The sequence below is a fragment of the Fukomys damarensis genome, unplaced genomic scaffold (genome assembly GCF_012274545.1).
Source record: "Fukomys damarensis isolate Sample0158 unplaced genomic scaffold, DMR_v1.0_HiC HiC_scaffold_11, whole genome shotgun sequence".
In the NCBI taxonomy this organism is placed as follows: Eukaryota; Metazoa; Chordata; class Mammalia; order Rodentia; family Bathyergidae; genus Fukomys; species Fukomys damarensis.
Genome location: NW_022900923.1, coordinates 24475316 through 24497480, shown reverse-complemented (window position 1 = coordinate 24497480; position 22165 = coordinate 24475316). Strand labels below are relative to the sequence as shown.

At 40.6% G+C, this 22165-nt stretch overlaps 2 pseudogenes; one reads left to right on the top strand and one right to left on the bottom strand.

Annotated features, from left to right (window-relative positions):
- Positions 1-13564: 13564 nt before the first annotated feature.
- Positions 13565-14315, bottom strand: LOC117285513 (annotated as a pseudogene).
- A 1808-nt stretch (positions 14316-16123) lies between these two features.
- Positions 16124-16830, top strand: LOC104866388 (annotated as a pseudogene).
- Positions 16831-22165: the final 5335 nt, after the last annotated feature.

Here is a 22165-nt window from a genome sequence, read left to right as displayed (position 1 = left end):
TAGGTTTTCAGTGGGGTAAATAAGTATGGCAGAGCTTAACTGCACAAGGGACTGAACAAGTGTGTGTGTGTGTGTTGTGTTGCCTGTAACATCCTCAGCAATGTATTCAAAGGCTACAGCTCTGTGCACTTGTAGTACTGAGCAGTCTGGTCACAACAAAAATTTAAGTATCTAAAGTCTTCACTTATAAATTTCAGAAATGTACACAAGATTAATTCTGTCTTGTCTGGAGGGCTGACCTGAAGGTTTTGCTACCTTTAGACTAGGGGAACATGGCCTTGGTGTGATGTTGAACTGGGACCGAAGAAATAGAGCCATGGCTGGTCTGAGAAAGGAGACCAGGGAAATCTCTTATTGGAGAAAAAAACACTAAATGTTACAGGTTTTAGGAAAACAAGAGAGTAATGATCCATTCCTAGAGAGATGGCTTGATCCTGAGGCCACGGTAATTGTATCTGGGAAAGATTGAATTCTATAATCCTTGATTCAAAATGAGGCTATGAGGACCAATCCTAAGAATCTGAAAGAAATGCAGAGGGCAGACAGTGAGCCTGTTAACTCAGGTGACTCAGTAGGGCTAGCGTTAGGCTCCCTTTCCCTTCTCAGAATGCTTTGTCATAAGTTAGATGTCCTTTCAGGAAGTCCACCATAATCCACAAAAAGATCTCCACAACACTGTGAAGCTGGGACTCTGCAGGACTCTACCAGGCACTCTGTGAACTCATTTCTCAGAACCTCACCCTCTCTCCTGGTGAGGTTTCACATGAGACTTTCTGTCACCAATCCTTGAGGAGCATCTCTTGAGATGCTCCCATCAAAGAGAGCTCTCCTCTTCTCTAAAACCTCATTCCAGGCCTGCTCCACTGGCTTCCTCTGGAAGCTTCCTCTGAGCATACATATTTCAATTGTTTTGAAAAGAAACACCAACAATCAAAAACAGTCAAGCCTTAATTCAAAATCAGCAAGAGCTGTGATCTTGGATAGAGACAACAATAACCAAAACCTTCAATAACTTCAAATTTTACATCTTGGGCCTCCAGAGCCCTCACCAAAACCACAGCACCATGACATGGGTCTTATTGTCCATCCCAGCAACCCAGCAGTATAAGAGAAGATGTGCAAGAATTTTCTAACTTTTGTGCTTCTTTACTAAATCCTTTTCTTCCACCCTTGCTTCTTGTCTCTGCACATCTCCCTGCTCCCCACCTTCGGAGCTTTCCCTAGTAACCAGAACTTCCAGAATGAAGTAGGAATAGAAAGGGGTGAGATGAGATAAGATCTTCCCAGAGCTGGAATATCTTAGGTGTTCAGTAAAATAAAATTTAAATTTAGTAGAACTTGGGGAAAAAAGTACTTTGGATCACTGGCACTAAAAATAAAATCCCAAACCATTCCATTTTCTTTAGCATTTCTACTGCTCATTTGTGCCAAATATTTGATGACTGATTCTGGTTGAGCAACTATAACATGCTGGGCACTATTTTAAGTTCTAGTGAGATAGAGGTAAGTCAGACAAAATCGTTGCTTTAAAAACTTAGAGCCAAAGAAACTTTCAGTTAGTTTAACAGTTATTCACACGTCTCACAGACTTATTATATGCTCATTTCAATTGTTCTCGAACAGTGTAGAGGTGTAACAGAGATGGCTTTGATGGTAGAAGGAGACAAGAAAGGCTGCAGCCGAAGGGCAGAACCATTAATGGGAGGAGGGGCAGAAGGAAGGAAGGAAGGGAGTGGGCCAGCGGGCAGATCCAGGCGGCGGCAGGGCGGGCCGGGGGCTGCTGTGGATGCTTTCCGAGCTGTGGGGCCACTGGTAACCCCTGCATGTACTGTCGCAAACACCCATGCCCAGGCCTTTGGTCACTATCTAGGTTTCCAGGTAGGACTGGGCCCACAGGAATCTACAGGGGGCAGAGCGTCCCACCCTGGCAACCTGTTCTAAGGCCAAGGCTGGAACCTCACTTTATGTTATGGCTCCCACTGAGGCAGAGAAGTTTGGAAGGCAGGCCTTAGGCATTGACAACACACTTGGAGTTTAGTCTTGACACTTAGTGGTATAATCTTAAGTCACTGGATCAAGCTGAGCCTGTTTTGCTCAGCTGTGCGATGATTGCCTAAGCCATTTGGTTATTATGAGAATTGAATAATTAAATCATGCTCAGCAAGGGGTGGTTAGCATCTTCCCTAGGGACTTACAGTGTGTCTTCAGTCACCCAAGTATTTAACCAAACTCTAGTATGAAAGATACTGTCATTATCAGAAGGACATGATCCCAAATGCACCCAAATAACAAGAAAAAATGATTCTTTTAAATGTAAGGATTTTTGAAAAATAAAATACAATGTCTTTATAAGTTTTTTTTTTTTTCCTAAACCAAAAAGTAACTGTGAGTTGATGAGGAACCTGTTTTCCTTTACTTTCCAGACGTTACCAGCACACTCACACATTCCAGGACTAGATTCTGGAGATGACTTATTAAAAAAGGAGTCTTTGGGCAAAAGCTGTTTTCATCATTCGGGTTACGAATTAACTCTCTGTAACCAGTCTCACTGAGAAAAACAGTTTTTAACTTTTTTATTAGTACATGTTTGTGGTAAATAATGTTTCCTTGTGTGAAACTGATAATACGTCTTACTTTTTTACATCTCCTTCTCTTCCCTCCCTTCTCTCTATCCATCCTTTAATCCCCTTTCTTTATTTCCCTACATGTTTGCAGTACATGATGTTTACATCCCAAATCTTTCTGACTCTATATTCTAGTGAATAGGAACTTTAAATCTACGAATGTTATTAATTCTAATGCTAGAACTGCAATTACTACTGTAGCTAACACTTACTGAAAGCTAAGTGCTGGGTACCGTCATGTTTTGCATGTAATAGCTCATTTTTCATCAGAGACAAGTCTGTGATTAGTGCTATTATTAGCCAGTTCTATTTCACAAACAAGGAACGAAGGCACACAGAGGTTGAGAAACTGACCCCTGGCCACACAGCTGCTGAGCAGGAAGCTCATACTCAGACACAGGCACTCTGGCTCCTGTGAGTAACTGCCCCTCATAGACAGAGCTCCTTACTGTCCTCTTAATCTTAACACATTGAGCCTTGTCTTTATTTTTTGTCTTGGAAAGATGATAAAATTTCATCTTTCTCATGGAATAATTTATTTTCATAATTTCAAAAAAATTATTCTCAGGTATTAATGCTTTGTTTTCATGGTTTCTTAGGTTCATTTCATTATCTGTATACAGTACAAAGTGATAGCAATTTTTACTAAAGGGAAGCTATAACACTTACTTCAGAAGTATAATGATTTAAGTTTAAAACTATGCTCGTAGGAAAGTGATGAAATACTAAGTGTGACCAAGCGTTCCCATGGGTGTGGTCAAAAGGGCAAGTGGCTATGGCTGGCTGAGCACTACAGAGTCAAACTGCTATCTCTGGTTAGTGAGCTGGTGTTTGCCTGGAACACTCAGCAGTGGAGGACTCAAGGTCGTTGGCCAAACTGGCAGAAAGTCTAAATGATAGAAAAATGGAAGATCAGCGGGGCAGGGGCCACAAAGAGAAAGGAGGAAGTTTGGTAATGTTTTACCACCCTACGCATAGCTGTGTGCTCACAGACTTCCTCTGCCCTTACCTAGGCCAGTTCCACTTCAAAATGGTAACTATACCAGAGGAGTTTTTTGTTTTTGTTTTGTTTTTTTCATTTCAGGCAGCTTAATTTTCATACTGACCTTGCAGAAATCCCATGTCTTTTACTTGACACATTGTTATTAATTCTCTGCTGTGCTCACAGCCAGTGGTTTCTTAGAATCCAGAAAACACAGCTTTACATACAGAGTGGATGCTCTAGACGAAATGGTTTTGATGTGGTGCTGAGCATACAAATGTTTGACTTAACTACTGCCTTAAAATCCTGACCTATAAAAAAATGAGCTCTTTCTTTCAACCTTGATTTGCTTTGGGTCAGACACTAGTGTAGAGTCACACAGGAACCAGACCCAGCTCTTCTGATTCCAGGTTCAAAAAGCTTTCCCTACTTCCTCCAAATTTATCTCAGAAGACTACAAAGAATATGATAATGACTTCCTTAGGATATTGGGGCAAAGCTCTAGGCCAAAGACAAAGCTAGTATTAGAAATCCAAGGAGTCTACTGCATGGCACATGTAGTCTGCTCCTCAGCCAAGGAGCCTCCTAAGACCAAGGGCTGCCTCCTGTCCCTAACACAGAGACTGCTTGGCCCACCTGGGAGAAGAGCAGGTACCATAGAAATCCCAACAGTTCTGCTGTCCTTCCTCTTCTTGTCTCCTCACTCTGAATTCTTAGGATAGTCCCCTCCACGCACTCCAAGTGAGCTCTGACAGACACAGGTCCCAGAGCTACAGCTTTATGCAGATTCCTACATCTGGCAAAAGGGCCACTTGGGTTACCCTGAACAAGAGTTGGTCACACAGAACAGGTCTTTCTTCCATCTGTCAGTAGCAGTGGACCCTCTCTTCCAAGTTCTGCTATGGAAACTTAGATGAGATACATCATCTCTCAGGCTTTGGTTTCCCCATCTACCAAGTAAGGCCACTATTAGGTCATTTCAAAGTCTTTGCAACTACTTGATATTTTTTTCTTGAGTAACACAAAATATGAATGGCTGCTTTCAGACCCTTTCCTTAAGGAAAGTTGTAATACTAGGGAAGATGGAAGGAATTCAGGTCCTGGAATGAGGAGGAAACGTCACCACTGAGAGGTGAAAAGAGCACTGACAATTCAGCACAGGAAAGCACACTAGCAGCAAAGCAAGAACAAGACATTTAAAGAAATCTGGCCAGAGCCAGTGTGCACAAATTCCCCATCTGGACTTCTTCCTCCACCCTGCCTGGCCCCCAGGCGGCAGCAACCTTGTGCCCTGCAGCAAACATGCCTGCAGCCCACACTGCCTCCACCCTCTCTGCCCTCAGCCCTAGCACTGAAGCCAGAGCACATGTGGTTCAAGGAAGGGCGGGGAGGGAGAGGAAGACGGCTAAGCTGGCTGGCCTAGCTCCTGAAGAAAACAAGCTGAGGCAGGGCAGAAAACATACTGTTCCCTGCAATCTGATCACCTCTGTTCAAGCCTCTGGGCTGCACACCCTGGGACGCCCGCCTGCCAAGGCCCAGAGGCCAAGCTGATTAGAACAGTCAGGAAAGCAGAGCGGCTGATGGTTCACCCGGCAGATTAGAAACACATGTGGGGCAGGGGGGCATGTAAAGGAGTGTGGCAACAAGGCTACGGGCTGGGCAGGGAGCTGGAGCTGCTTCAAGAGTGAGAGAACTGCGCATGTTGCTGTTTGTGCTTGGAGATTCCAGCTCCTGGGGTGGCCCCTGGCAGCTGTTGAGGCCTCCCAGTAAGAACGCTAGAATAACAAAGGCAGTGGAACAAAAAGGTCTCTGGCTAGAGGGGTGCCTGCTGGTTTGACGGCCAAGAGCTTCACCTCTGAGGGGGCACAAGGAGCAGCTACGGGGCTGAGAAGAAGGAAATTTACTGAGGAAGAGAACTTATGCAGACTGGGGATCAAGCACTATGCTAGATTCTTAAATACTTCATCTGGTTTGGGGTGCTAGTATGACATTCTTACTGAGTTGGAAAATGAGAAACAAATAGACCCCACCACTCTCCAGAGGTCAGTGACACCCAAATTTGCCCAGAGGCCAGCAGGAAATTTTGCCACCAGGAAAACTGTAGCGCATATGCCCTTTAGCTTGTAGCCCAGACAAGGACATTCAGGGTTGTGAGGACCAAAATACTCTTCGTGCTTTGACTTTTTGGGCACCACCAATGGACTTGAAGGATCCCCTGCCCTTTCAGATGCTCTCCCTGGTGGACTCCACTTCTGGTGGCCTCTGCTCTAGCGCCACCTGGTGGTCATGGCTGCTAATTCATGCTGACTTGGCTGGGAGTCTGGTTGACCCCAGCAAGTCAAATTACTCCACCTAATATTCTGAAGGCCCACCTGTGCTTTGGCTACCACTCATCTCCACATCACATTCACTTTTTCCATGTTTCCACAATCTTAGTTAGTTTCCCGCTGCTTCAGCTCACAACTCAACTCCAGTGATATTTTCAACCTCACAGCCCTGTGATCTTCCTTTGCTGCTTTAAAAAAATTTTTTTATTTTTTTTTTCTGTTAAGTTAATTGGTACATTTAAAACAAATGGTACAGTTACGTTTATCATTGGGATCTTGTACCTTTACATGACAGATCTTGGTTCTCATTTTTCCCCGTACCCCTGCCCTCCCTTCACTCCCTTTACCCTTCCCTATTTACAAAGACATTGTTTCCATTTTTTCCTTTTTTCACATTTTTTTCTTTTCCCTTATTTCCTTTCCCTCCTCTTCCCTCTTCCCCTTTAGACATTTTCTTCCTATTTCACACTATCAATTATACCACTTGAACCTTATTTACACTTTTAGTTTTTCACACCAGTGAAACTATTTGTTATTTACTCGTGTGCCTATTTATTTCACTTGAGTGTACCTCATGTGCATCTCTACACCACTGCCCTCTCTTCAACCCCTTCACCCTTCCCTATTTTAGTTTTTTTTATGCCATCTGTACTTTCTCCTGCTACTTCATGGATTCTTATCAGTATTATATTACTTTTCTTTCCATCATCTAGTAGTTGTTGGATCGATTTCCCATAATCCCTTACTGTTTTTAAGCGATCTCTCTTCATGGTCACTGACCACAATCCTATCTTCTATATCTGAAATTTTATCTTCACATTTATTCATTCTGCTGCAAATACTTTCAATAGTTTTTTTTTTTCTTTCAATAGAGTTTTTAATCTCCTGGATATCTGTTTGAGTCTGTTTCAGGGATTCCATTCCTTTCCTATGTTGTGCATTCATGGTTTCCATTTCTTTCCTATGCTGGGCATTCATGGTTTCCATCATGGTCCTGAGCTCATCTATTTTTTAAATCTCTTTCTGTTCTACAGTCTCTCATCATGTCTCTCATTCTTCACACCTTCTCTGTAATTATCTGGGAAATTATTTCTGTTTTGAATTATTCTAGCACCTCATTTATCTGTTTTGTTACTTCCTGTGCTATTGGCTCAGGGTGTCCAGATGATTGTCAGACTTTTCCACCTCATTTTTCCCCAGAGTTTATCTTTGGTGAGGTGAAAGTCTGTGCTTGTGCCTTGTTTAAATGTCTTCTCATTTCTATTTTTGTTGTTGGTATTGTCCTTGTATTAATTCCTGAGTTAATACTTCAATCTTCCAGATATAGCTGGTCTTTAGGTTTTGAGTCTCTAATGACTGAGTTAATCTCATTTTCATTATATCAGGGAGGACAACTCATTATATCAATCACAATACCTTAATCCAACTGATACAATTAGGAGCACAATATCATCAAGCACAGCTTGGAAAATGATAATTTGTGGTAGTTATTAATCTATCATCTTTAAGTGTGTGAATTAAAGCAAAATCGAGGACCAGCTCAAAATATGGTTATAGAGCCAGGTATTTGGCTCAGTGGTTCCACCACCTGCCTTGCAAGAACAAGGGCCCAAGATTGATACCCAGTACAAAAAAAAATGTTTATATTGAATAAACTCTTTAAGATAGCAACTTTACCCTTCAGGATGGGGACTTAGAAGGAGTTGGGGAGGGAGGGATAAATAGACAGAAAGGTTAGAAATGAGATTAGAGGACATAGGAAGATCACACAAACACTAGGAAGCTGTTGAAGAGAAGAGGAGAAGCCAGAAAAAAAATATACACAATAACAGAACAAACTAAGAGCAATAGGGAGGCTAAAGACTGTAATCACTTTCTTTTAAAAGTAATGACAATCAGACTGGGGATTTAGCTCAGTGGTTCCGGTGCCTGCCTCACAAGCACAAGGACCTAAGTTCAATCCCCAGTACCAAAAAAAACCCAACCAAAGAAACAAACAACAACAACAACAAAAAAAACTAAAACTAATGACAATCAAGAGAAGAAAAAGGGGGGGGGAGAAAGAAAATTAATTCTAATTAGGATAGGAATGGGAAAAAGGGAGGGAAATGAAGAACAAGCGGAGAGAGAGAGAGAGAGAGAGAGAGAGAGAGAGAGAGATAAGGGGAGAGAGAGAGAGAGAGAGAGAGAGAGAGAGAGAGAGAGAGAGAGAGAGAAGCAGATAAGAAAAAGAAGATAAAAAAGGAAAAATTTGAGAAAATAAAGAGAAAATTTTTTAAATGATTAAAGATAAGAGAAAAATATTACTTTGAAAATAAAAATACAAATAGAAATAGAGAACCTCCTTCAGGGTATGCCTCTGTTGACACAATAGACAGCATGGGCAGAAGGGTGCAGATCTAAGTTAGTCTCAGCAAGCCAGCAGCTGTCCACTGAGGTTCATGCTGATTTCTGGCTGTAAGGCCCAAGTTGAAATCTCTGACCACCTGATGGGTTGAACTCTGCAAGATTCTATTGCAGCTTCCAGGTTTCTTTCCTCTGAAGTTAGACCAGGTTCCACTGTGAGGTGCTGATCCCTCCAATTTACAGACTATGGTGGTATGGTGTACCTTTTTTTTCCCAGTGGGCTTCAATTTTCATCTAGGAGCCTCAGGCCCTCTTTCTCTTGTTCCCAGGGTGGGGGGTGTTGGCATGGATACCACTGTGTTGGCACCTCTGGATTCCACTGTGCTGTGAAGCTCCTCTGCTTCTCCATGCTGAGGGGACAGGCCCACCAGAGGTCACAAGCTGCTGCCAGTCTCCTTTGCTTCACTGTGCTGAAGTCCAGGCCTATCAGAGGGTCTGGCACTACTTCCAGGATCCTCTGCTGCTCTGTGCTGAAGAGGCAGGCTCGCCCTTCCTTTGTTTCTCATAGTGCTTCCATTGTACCAGTATTTTCAACTCAATGTTGTTGTTTCTTGGTTTTTTTTTGCAATTTTCCTTCTCCCTTTCTTCTCCAAAGATTTGGGACGTGTTTCTGATTACTTAGTTTGACTCTATGTGAGTGGCCCAATCTTGTACTGTACACCATTGGAATTTGTGCCTCCTACCAATTCTCAGCCAGTGTCCATGCCCAAGGACTGGCTCTGGGCATATGGCTCAGTCCAGTTACAAGACAAGTTGATTGTTCACCTGCAGGCCCTCCCTGGGAACACAGCTGAGTGCTTCTGCTATGATTTTCATTAGGATGTTCAGTCCTGGTACCTGATTCTCACCCATATGACCTTACCAGGGATGGGGAGGTAAGTTGGTCTTAGGCCCAGTGGAGATGGAAGCCAAGTTTGTTTGTTTGGCTTGAGACAGGGTCTCACTATGCAGTTCAGGCTGGCCTGAACTCACTCTGTAGCTAAAGCTACCTTTGAACTCACAGTGATCCTCAGCCTACTGAGTTCTGGAATCACCAGTGTGCACCACCATGCCTGGCTTAATGGCGAAGTTCGAATGAGAAGAGAATTTGCTCATAATGTAAGCTGTGAATGCATTCAGATAAGTAAATGTTCATTGCAAAGCAGGAGGAGCCATAATGGGAATTAAGAGGCAGGATCAGGCCAAGGACATGGGGGAGAACAAGAGGCCAAAAAAAGGAGAAGAGAAAAGTCTTGTCTTATAGGTAGACATAATAGCTGGTTAGTTAAATGCTTTTGGTCACTTTCCACTGTAGAGTTCTGTCAGAATCCTGATGCACAAGGTAGAGAGTCAAATGGAAGTCAACTCAGCAAACATCAGTCACAGCAAGGATTCTATGTACTAAAATTGCACCTAAGTCAAAGAACACATAACACTTTTATTGTCCTGAAATGTAGACATAAATCCAACATACACAAGGTAGATTGCCCTCTGTTCAGAATAATTAAAGCAGGTGTCAGTATGGATGAAAAATACACCAAATCAGTAGGACACACCTGTGGGACTCCTTATTCAGGAAGACCATCCCTTTTTTAAAATTGAGTTTATTGGTACATATTAGGTATATAGTGCAGTTACATTCATTATTGGGATCTTGTACCTTTACATGGCAGGTCCCGGTTCTCATTTTCTCCCCTTGTCCCTGCCCTCCCTTCACCCCCTCCTACCCTCCCTGTTTACAAACACTTTATTTCCATTTTTTCATTTTCTCATTTTTTTTCTTTTCCCTCATTCGCTTTCCCCTACCCTTCCCTCTTTCCCTACACCTTTAGCCCTTTTCTTCCTATTTCACATTGTTAATTATCTCATTAGGATCTTGTGTACTATAATAGTTTTCCACACCAGAGAAACTATTCGGTATTTACACATGTGTGACTTATTTATTTCACTTAGGAGTATATCCTTAAAATGTATCCATTTTCCTATGAATGAATCTAATTTCTCATTTTTTATAGCTGAGTAGTATTCCATTTTATAGAAAAACCACATCTTTATCCAATCTCCAACTGATGGGCAAATGGGCTGTTTCCAAGTTTTAGCTATTACAAACTGTGCTGCTATAGATATTGGTGCACAAATATCACTGTGATATGATTCTTTTAATTCTTTTGGAAAGATACCCAGCAGAGAGATGGCTGGGTCAAATGGAACCTCTAGTCCCAGCTCTTTGAGGTATCTCCATGTTGATTTCCATAATGATTGCACCAGTCTGCACTCCCACCAATGGAGAAGGGTTCCTTTCTCCCCACAACCCTTCCAACATTTGTTATTGTGTGATTTCTTGATAGCAGCCATTCTTTGTGGGGTGAGGTGGAATCTCAGTGTTGTTTTCGTTTGCATCTCTCGAATGACCAGTGATATGGAACATTTTTTCATATACTTACTTGCTGCTTTTCTTCTTTGTCTGAGAAATGTCTGTTCATTTCAGATGCCCATTTTTGAATCAGGTCTTTATGTTTGGGGGGGCTGATTGTTTTGAATCTTTATATATTCTAGATAATAGTCCTTTGTCTGAGGAGCAGCTGGTAAAATTTTTTTTCCCACATTGTAGGTTGTCTCTTAGTTCTGTTGATGGTTTCTTTGGCAGTGCAGAAGCTTTTTCTAAGATGAGATCCCAGTTGTTGATTCTTTCTGCTAGTTCCCATGCTACTGACGATTTGTTCATAAAATATTTTCCTATGCCAATGTGTTCAAGAGTTCTGCCTAACTTAACTTCCAGCAAGTTTAGTGTTTCCTTTTTAAAGTTTAGATCTTTAATCCACTTGGATTTTAATTTAGTGCATGGTGAGAGATAAGGGTCTAGTTTTAATCTTTGGCAGGTTGAGATCCACTTTTTCCAACACCATTTATTAAAGAGGCCATCCTTCCCCCAGTGGGGATGGTCAGCTACTTTGTCAAAGATGAGGTAGCTGAGTGCATCTGGAGTTGTTTTTGTATCTCATGAAGACCATCTTGAGGCCCAGGAATCTGTATCTTTTAAATGGAGATGCTGATAAAGAACTGGACAAGATAATTCTCAAAGTCCTTTTTAGTTCTGTGGTTTGCTCCAGGAAAGAACACTGAAGTTAATTCAAAGTTAAATCAAAAACTGAAGTTAATTCAAAACATGGCTCAAAGTGAAAAGTGATGGTGTCAAGGAGGGAGAAATTAGCAAGAAATTAAGAACTCACAAAAGTGACTTGAATTCTGATCCTGGGGAAGGATATGGCTCATCTAGGCAGTCCACTCATGGTGTCCTCCTTAGTCAGCTCCCAGATGCTGTTCCTATGAAAAAAATAAAGATAAGTTTGTGTTTATTTGATTTTTAATTTTTCAGTTCAGTATACATGGAATCGATCTGGGTAAGTCAGCAATACAGCAAAGTCAACAACATGGAACAATGCAGTGAGCAAGAGGAAATCTCTCAGTCTCTTTGGCTGATCTCCAAAATTCAACTCCAGGCTTTCAAAAGCCAAACATTTTGTTTGAAGGTGAGGCAACACGAGGATAACCACACACTAACTCCTTGAGCTCAAGCGGGTAAACAGCTAGGTTCAGATCATGCCATGAGGTGATCTCACCCAGGACTAGGTCATAGGCTTCTGGTAAATAGCAGATGCAGGTAGCATCTCCACCTGAGAGAATTTTTTCAGACCCCACTTCTTGAGTTCTGCTATGATCCGTTTCCTCTGTGTGTTGTTTCTCTGTTCTCATTGCTAGAATATCCTTGCACTGCTTTGATGTAGGCTCTTTGGAAGTTCCTCTTGAATTTAACTTTTCTTTTCACTGGAGTTCCTCTCCCACCTCCATGTACTGCATCCAATTATGAACTCCCTGCTTCCCAGAATCACTGATTTCTAGGGCACAGTATCCAGTCTGTGTGCAGCTACCAGAGCTCCTGCTCATTTAGAGAGGAGACCAAGGGCTGGATTACACAGTCTGAACAAGAACTTGATGTTTCCATCCACAGCAGCATAGGACCTGAGAGCCGAGGAAGCAAGAGCAAATTACAAGTTAGGAGTAGATGAGAAAAGAAATGAATCCCAGATGATGGTAGCCATTACCAATTGAAATATTCAGCTTCTCTCCACTGACCAGTATGTCTGAATGCCTTGCTATATAACAAGGATGGTATGTAGGGAAAGTGGGAAGGGTAGGGGAAAGGGAATAAGGGGAAAGAAAAAAATATGAGAAAATGAAAAAAATGGAAATAAAGTGTTTGTAAATGGGGAGGGGAAGAGGGGGTGAAGGGAGGGTTGGGGACAAGGGGAAAAAATGAGAACCAAGACCTGTCATGTAAAGGTACAAGATCCAAATAATGAATGTAACTATACTGTATACCTAAAATGTACCAATAAACTCCAACCCCATCACATGAGAATTAAGCCAGTTTCTCCAGTGTTGGCCCCAGTATCTTTTTTTATTTTTTATTTTTGGTACCAGGGATCAGACTAAGGACCTTGTGCTTAGGAGGCAAGTGGCAGAAGCCCTAATATCTTTTTAAAAACATTCTCAGAGATTAATCCCAGACAGATTTGAATCTACTGAGATGATGAGAAAATCAGACCCCTTTGTTGGGTCTTTAGTGTCTGTTGCCTCTGTCTCTTTCATCCACAGGTGCCCAGATTCCTTTAGAAACAATTTGACAGGTAGAGACAATCAATATGTGTTTTTGAGCCATATGTGAGCTTGGATCACTTAGAAATTGTGATCATGGGTCAGTCTTTTTTGTTTTAATAATTGTATAATTAAAGTTTATTTGAGCATGAAATATTTTCTCTTCCTATAAAATTGCTGTTAGCAGTAGCAGCAGCATGTCCTGGCCAAGGGACAGATCTCTCCATACTACTAAAGCCAAGTGCACAGGCTCCTCTTTCTCTTACTGTGTGATATATATGTGTTCATGGGAGTTAGAGTTCCTTCAATGAAATATCTCTCTCTCCTGGTGGTTTCTTCAGCAAGAAGAAGAGGGTACCTGGGTGAAGACCTGGGACAGTTTTGATGGGGCCAATTAGGCTATACCTTGAAATTTCCATGGATAGCTCTATTGCAGTTGTCCCTCTGGTCCTCCTATTTTCTGTCTGCTGAAAGCATGGGGTATTCTGACTCACAAAAAGTACTGGCCTGTGTCACCAGTTGGCTTTCTTGGTCTCCACTGAAGCAGCAGTCCATAGTACTTTGATGTCTGAGTTAAGTGTGTGGCCAGCTCATGCTTCTTCCTGTACGTGACTTGTGCTCACACCATGTTCTCTTAAATTCTCCTTGGACAGGGCTTCAGCTGCTTCCTTAGCCTGAAACTCAGAGAGTATGTAGTAGTCCTGGTAATCTTGAAGCAATTTGACCACCTCCAGGTGGTTGAACTATGCAGCATCATCCAGGGGAATGTTGCCCCACTTGTCCTTCATAAAAGGATTCACTTTTCAAGCCTTGATAAGGAACTTCACTTCTACATAGTCTTCAAAGATCTGAAGCATCGTGACTATAGGTGGAAAATAACAGGTTCACCACTGTCTTGTTCCTAACTTCTCCCCCTTCACGCCATGGGTCTAATTTCTGAGCACAGTGCCATAGGTTGTCATAGTTGTGGAAGTTAAAGAGAGACACCAACTTCTGGCATAAGCTGATCCCACTCTGGCTGTTCCCTATCTTGTCCAGTGGAGGGGAGAGACACATCATTCCTATGGCATTGGGAACCACCAGGAGGATGGCTCCTGACACAACTGACTTGGCTGGCATACCCACCTGGAAGTAGAGATCAAGGTCAGCCATCATGTCCACCCCTTTAAGAAAGCACTTCTTTTCCTTAAAATAATAGCCAATGGCATAATTCTGATCCCCAGTTTCCTTCTCAGACTGGAATGTGGCATTGCTGAAACCCCTGTATTCATTTCCAGCCATTTTGTTCAGATATTGCAACACAAAATCAAACTTCTCAGCTTTGTTATAGTCCATATTCATTACTGGGGTGTAAATTCTATATAAGGGTAGAGACAGTGTTATTCAGTTTATCTTCCAAAATAGCTAAAAATAGGGCCAGAGATTTAGCTCAGTGGTGTAGCCGCCTGCCTCACAAGTACATGGTCCTGAGTTCAATCCCTAGCCATTTAAGTGTACAGTTGAGTAGAGTTCAGTATATTTACCTTGGGCAACTAATCTCCAGAATTATTCATCTTGCAATGTAGGAACTCTATACCATTAAATATTTGTCTAGTCTCCCCTTCCTCTAGCCTCTGTTGTCCATTGTTCTTGTAGAGGCACAGTGACGCTCAACAACTAGGCCAAACACCGAGAAGTCGACAGGAGACTTTATTAGGGGAGGTAGGTCAGGGAGAGAGAAAAGGGAAGAAGAAAGAGGAGGAAGAAGAGAACAAAGAAAGGAAGGTCCTTTTATTGGTTTTGGGCTGGCCTATTGCTTATTTATGAGGAGTGAGCTACTTTTAACCTATCACAGGCCAGGTTGCCTTTTATGGGTTCAGTCCTGCAGAAACTTAGGTTTGACTCCTCCAGACCGCTGTGGCCTTGGGGGGAGGGAAACTAAAGAGCATGAGGTCATTTTAAGAGGCAAGAAGAACCAGAAGAATACAGCCTGTGATGGCAGCATCAGGTCCCTAACAGTTCCGCTTTCTGCCTCTGTGAATTTTCCATGGGTCAGTCTTAACATCTCTGAAGGTATCTGGAGAATGTAAGAAATGGAGTATTTAAGCACCCTGCCTCTGAAAAATTTAGAACATATGTCTGTTCTCTTTCCTGTCGTCACCCAAATAGTTCCCCTATTCACCTTCCCTAGGTGCTGAGATAGCCTAGGAGAGACAGGACATACATCAGACCTATTGCCTATCACTCATACTCTGTGGGAAATGAGGATGAAATCCCATAGTCAGACTTGGGAGAGAGACCATGGCTGCTGAGCACCCATATTGTCCAAGGTTCTATTTCTTGATCAGCTCTTCCTAGGAGCCAGTGTCCCAGGATCTGGATGCCTAGGCTACCACTAAATTGCTTTAACTTCCCTTGGTCTCCCTGTACTCCCACATAATGTCCCAGTCTACATGCTTAGGTTTTTGACCTGAGATCACTGCTGAATTTGCTCTAGTTATCACTCCTTCTAGGGAGACCAAATGTAAGCATCTAACCTGGTACCTCACTTAACCCCTGTCACTAATTCCTCCCCAAGACCAGCATCTGTCACTCACATTTCAGCCATGGTTGTGTTTCTAGCCTATTGGCAGAGCTTCCAGTACCAACTTCTGCCTATCCAACCCCTCAGTTCCTGGACTTGACTTTCACCAGTAACTACCCAGTGCTCCAGCACTGAGACAGAGGACTGTGCTACTCTCAACCCTGTTCCTGGATCACACAGCTGGATCCAAGACTGGCTCCAAAGCTGCATGGGTCATTCCAGCTTGTCCCTCAATTCAAAGGGACCCCTCCCCTTTCCTCATCCTGAATGCACCATTTTCCATTCTAAACTCTTTCTAGCCACACCATTCATGAATTATAAATACTTAGTGGCAAATTATGTTTGCCATAGAGTTTGGAGATAAAAGGAATAACTGCTGCTCTAAGATGAAACAGTCTTCCCAGAAGAGTTCTTTAAAAATGCTTTGTAGGACTCCGCCCTAGCACTTTGCCCAGGGCTCAACCACCACCACTTGGCCCAGCCCACTTCTGAGCCTTCCTGTCCTTGTCACCCTGCTGCCTTGGTCTCAAGGGTCCCTCCTCCTCCCCCCAGCTGTCCTCACTCTCTCCCCTACTTTCCTCAGAGGATGTCTGCCTTCCAGATGAACCTGGTCCTGCTCAAGGAGCCACTGGGCTTCATCAAGGTCTTGGAATGGATTGCCGCCATTTTCTCTTTTGCCACCTGTGGGGGTTTGAAAGGCAAAACAGAAATTTTAGTGCATTGTCATCCTAATGTGACTGAGAATAAAACTGTCACTGCTACTTTTGGTTATCCATTCAGGTTGAATCAGGCATCATTTCAGTCACCTTCAAATGTTTGTGGTGTATATTGGAAAAGTCACATCCTCGTAGGAGATTACTCCTCTTCTGCACAATTCTATGTTACATTTGCAGTCTTTGTATTCTTACACTCCATTGCTGCATTGGTTACATGAACCTGTACCAGGATAGTCATAAACTTCCCATGATTGACTTTGTTATTACTGTTGTTGCCACTTTTTTGTGGTTGGTGAGTACTTCAGCCTGGGCTAAAGCACTTACAGGTATTAAAGTAGCTACAGGTCCCAGGATTGTTCAGGAACTTCTGCCTTGTAAACAGTAACCAAAAGAGTGTCATTTTAGTTCTGTGACAAGTATGGGATCCCTAAATGTATCTGTGATCTTTGGCTTTCTGAATATGATACTGTGGGGAGGAAATGTTTGTTTTGTGTACAAGAAGACCAGCTTACATAGTCCCTTAAATACTTCTGCTTCCCATGGCCAAGGAGGGGTTGGTCCTCCTCCTGGAATGTAATTCAGGGACAAATACACTGAATCAAACTTGTGTCTGTACCATGACTTGTTGCCAACATCTTGAGAAGCATTTTTTTCTAATAAAAGTAATGGCTTTTTCAATAAATTGATGGATTTAAAATTTTGCTAATTTTTTACATAAAATTTGTGCCTTTTCTAGACATTTAAGATGTAAATGTATTCTTACATGTAAATTTGAAACTTCAGGACCCTCTTATGAGATGATACACATTTTTTTTAATTTTATTGAGTTTATTTGTACATTTTAGGGATATAGTACAGTTACATTCATTGTTGGGATAATGTACCTCTACATGGCAAGTCTTGATTCTCATTTTTTCCCCTTACCTCTGCCCTCCCTTCACCCCCTCCTCCCCTCCCCATCTACAAACACTTTATTTTCATCTTTTCATTCTCTCACATTTTTTTCTTTTCCCTTTTTGTTCTTCCCCTACGCATCACACCTTCCCTACACCTTTCGATGATACACATTTTTAAATGCACAGTAATTTCTTCCCTAACTTTTTTTCCTTTCAATGTGTTTACAACCTTAAGCCTTAGCGTATATCTTTGCTCAGAAAACAATTATTTTGTCATGTCATAATAGGAAGAAAATCTTTATTTGGAATATACACTACTGTAAGTTTGTATGACTCATACCTAAGATCTGTTTTGTTTAAGAAAGCCTTAATTACATAATTTATATTTCGAAAAGACAGTTCAAATTTTGTCTGAACATTTTTTTAGGTTCATGTTACATAAATGTTTAATTGCAAAGACAGGGTATATGTTTTGTTTCTGGTTTTTTATTATTATTAAGTGATTTGCTGTGCTTAATAGTTATACTAAAACTGTGTTAGGAGCAGAGATTTGGAAATGTCAAATGGATGTGTGGTTAATTTAGTACTTCTTTTGCATGAGGTCAGAGCTTCTACGCCTATAGCTTAATAGGCTTGCTATGAAAGTGGAAAGAGCACAGTTCTCCTAGCTGCTTTTATGTGGGTAGGCATTGCTCTTAGTGATGTACATGTTGGTGCTCTTGTTGCTTGTGCCATATAAGTACGGGTTGGGACCTGGTCTTCTGAAAGGAATAAAGTAATATCCCCTTTTTTGCAGTCTTATTTAGGGGGTTAAAAATAATTAAGATTGCCTCTTACTTTTGAAACACAACATTTAGAGTCAGCGAAATTGCTGCTTTGAGGTTAGCCTTGATATTGTGAAAATAAATGTGGTTTGGATTTCATGTTTATTAATATTCTTATTTTACCAATGGATGATTAAGAAATTATGCATCATAAAAGAGCTGAAGTGAGTAATATTATGAGTATACAGTCTGTACATGTATTTAAGTATATTCTGCATAGAAAGCTTACTCATGTTTTGCTTCCTAATCTTTTTGCTTTACAGGGATCTAGACTTTCTATTACTATGTGATTGTTTCTGTGAAGCAAATCTTGCAATTGCCCTATTTTTGTTGCCTTTGTGCATGCAGTACATATCAGTTATAATCATAAGTATCAATGGCCTCAATTCACCAATCAAGCGAAATAGATTGGCAGAAAGGATTAAGAAGCAAAATCCAACAATATGTTGTATTGAAACACACCTAGTGCAAAAAGGAGCCCATAGACTGAAAGTGACAGGGTGGAAAACAACTCTCCATGCAATAGGAGCCCAGAAAAAAAGCAGGTGTAGCAAACTTATTTGCAAAGCGAATTTCAAACCAAAACTGATTAAGAGATACAAAGAAGGCCACTACATCCTTGTAAAGGGAACAATTCAAGAGGAAGAAATGACAATCATAAATATATATGCACCAAATACAAACTATATAAAAAAGTATTAAATATTAACAAGTATTAAATAAAATTAAAACAAATATTAAATAAGCACTAATACAATTGTAGTGGGGGATCTAAGTACCCCCCTATAATAAATAGACAGATCATCTAGGCAAAAAATCAGCAATGAAATACTAGAACTGAACCAAGCTTTTGAATGCATGGACTTATTAGACCTCTACAGAGTGTTCCAACCCACAAAAATCAGAATATACATTCTTTTCAGCTTCACATGGGTCATTCTCAAAGATAGATAACATACTAGCTCACAGAACAGATTTGAATAAATGCAAAAAAATTGAAGTTATTCCCTGTATATTATCAGATCACAGTGCAATAAAGCTGGAGATCAATAGCATAACAAACCATAGGAACTTCACAAACACATGGAAATTGAACAACACTCTCCTGAAAAATCAATGGATCACAGAGGAAATTGAAGAAGAAATCAGACAGTTTTTACAAATAAATGAAAATGCCAGTACAACATACAGGAATCTATGGGACAAAGTAAAAGCAGTTCTACATGGAAAATTCATAGCACTGTCTGCCCACATTAGAAAAACACAGCAAGCTCAAATAAACAACCTAACAATGAATCTCCTAGAAAAACAAGAGCAAGAAAAACCCAAAGCTTGAACAAGAGAGAAAATTATAAAGAATAGAGCAGAAATAAATGCAATGGAAACTAAGAAAACAATACAAAAAAAGTAAATGAATTGAAGAGTTGGTTTTTTGAAAGACTAAATAAAATTGATAAACCCTTAGCAAATCTTATCAAAAAAACATAAAGAAAAGGTTCAGATCCATGCAATCAGGAATAAAAAAGGACAAGTCACAACAGATCTCTCAGAAATCCAGAATATCATTAATACCTACTTTGAGAATCTGTATTCTAATAAAATGGAAAGCACAGAAGAAATGGACAGATTTCTAGACTTATGAATTACCAAAGTTGAACGAAGAAGATAAAAACATTTTAAACACCCCAATTACAATCAGTGAAATGGAAAATGTAATTAAAAACTTACCAACAAAGAAAAGCCCAGGTCCTGATGGATTCATTGCTGAATTTTACAAGAGATTTAGAAAACAACTGCCATTACTCTTCAGACTTTTCAATGAAATTGAAAGGGAAGCAATACTTCCAAATTCATACCTGGAAGCAAGTATCACTTTGATTCCCAAACCAGGGAAAGATGTAACTAAAAAAGAGAACAACAGACCAATCTCCTTAATGAATATAGATGCAAAAATCCTTAATAAGATACTAGAAAACAGAATACAGAGGATCATCAAGAAGATCATACATCCTGACCAAGTCAGATTTATTCCAGGGATGCAAAGATGGTTCAACACTATGTAAGTCAATAAATGTAATACACTATATTAACAAAGTGAAGGACAAAAACCACATGATCCTCTCGATAGATGCAGAAAAAGCATTTGACAAAATTCAACACTCATTCATGATTTTAAAAAAAACCTGCAAAAAATTGTGATAAATGGTCTGTATCTCAACTTAATAAAGCCTATCTATGAAAAACCATCAGCCAACATTATATTAAATGGCCAAAAACTGAAAACTTTCATGTTAAAATCAGGAACAAGACAAGGATGCCCACTATCACCACTCCTCTTAGATATAGTTCTGGAAACATTAGCCATAGCAATTAGACAAGAAAAAGAAATTAAATCAAAAAAGATAGGAAACAAGGAAGTTAAACTGTCATTATTTGCTGAAGATATGATACTCTACATTGAAGACCCAAAAAACTCCACCAAAAGAATTCTTGACTTAATTGTCACTTTTAGCAGAGTAGCAGAATACAAAGTCAACACCCAAAAAAATCAATAGCCTTCTTGTACACAAATAACAGACTCACTAAGCAAGAAATTAGGGAAACAATTCCTTTTGCAATTGCACCCAAAAAATGAAGTATCTGGGAATCAATCTAACAAAAGAAGCAAAGACCTTTACACTGAAAATTACAGTTATCTGAAAAAAGAGATTGCAGAGGATATAAGAAAATGGAAAGATGTCCCCTGCTCCTGGGTAGGAAGAATCAACATAGTGAAAATGGCCATACTACCAAAACTGCTATACAGATTCAATGCAATGCCAATTGAAATTCCAATACTGTACTTCACAGAACTAGAAAGAAGAATCCAAAAATTCATTTGGAACCATAAGAGACCTAGAATAGCAAAAGCCATACTAGGCAACAGACACATGGCAGTGGGTATAACAATTTCCATTTTGAAACTATACTACAAAGCAACTGTGATAAAAACAGCATGGTACTGGCAAAGAAACAGACCTGAGGATCAGTGGAACAGACTGGAAGACACAAAAACAATTCCAGATGTACTCAGCTACCTCATCTTTGACAAATGAGCTGCCAGTCCCCACTGGAGGAAAGATAGCCTCTATAATAAATGGTGTTGGAAATACTGGCTCTCAACCTACCAAAGATTAAAACTAGACCCTTACCTCTCACCATGCACTAAATTAAAATCCAAGTGGATTAAAGATCTAAACATTAAAACAGAAACACTAAACTTTCTGGAAGATAAATTAGGCAGAACTCATGAAGACACTGGCATAGGAAAAGACTTTATGAACAAATCCTCAGTAGCATGGGAACTAGCAGAAAGAATCAACAAGTGGGATCTCATCTCATTAAAAAGCTTCTTCACTGCCAAAGAAACCATCAACAGAACTAAGAGACAACCTACAATGTGGGAAAAAAATTTTTACCAGCTGCTCCTCAGACAAAGGACTATTATCAAGAATATATAAAGAACTCAAAAGAATCATCACTTCCAAATATAAAGACCCAACTCAAAAATGGGCATCTGAAATGAACAGACATTTCTCAGACAAAGAAGTAAAAGCAGCAAGCAAATATATGAAAAAATGTTCCACATCACTGGTCATTCAAGAGATGCAAATGAAAACAACACTGAGATTCCACCTCACCCCACAAAGAATGGCTGCTATCAAGAAATCACATGATAACAAATGTTGGCGGGGTAGTGGGGAGAAAGGAGCCCTTCTCCATTGTTGGTGGGAGTGCAGACTGGTGCAAGCACTATGGAAATCAATATGGAGATACCTCAAACAGCGGGGACTAGAATTCCATTTTGAACCTGCCATCTCTCTGCTGGGTATCTTTCCAAAAGAAGTAAAAGAATCATATCACAGAGATATATGCTCACCAATGTTTATAGCGGCACAGTTTGTAATAGCTAAAACTTGGAAACAACCCATTTGACCATCTGTTGGAAACTGGATGTAGAAGATATGGTTTTTCTATAAAATGGAATACTACTCAGCCATAAAGAATGAGAAGTTAGAGTCATTCATAGGAAAATGGATATTGAGGCTATACTCTTAAGTGAAATAAATAAGTCACACATGTGTAAATACTGAATAGTTTCTCTGGTGTGAAACTATAATAGTACACAAGATCCTAATGGGATAATTAATAG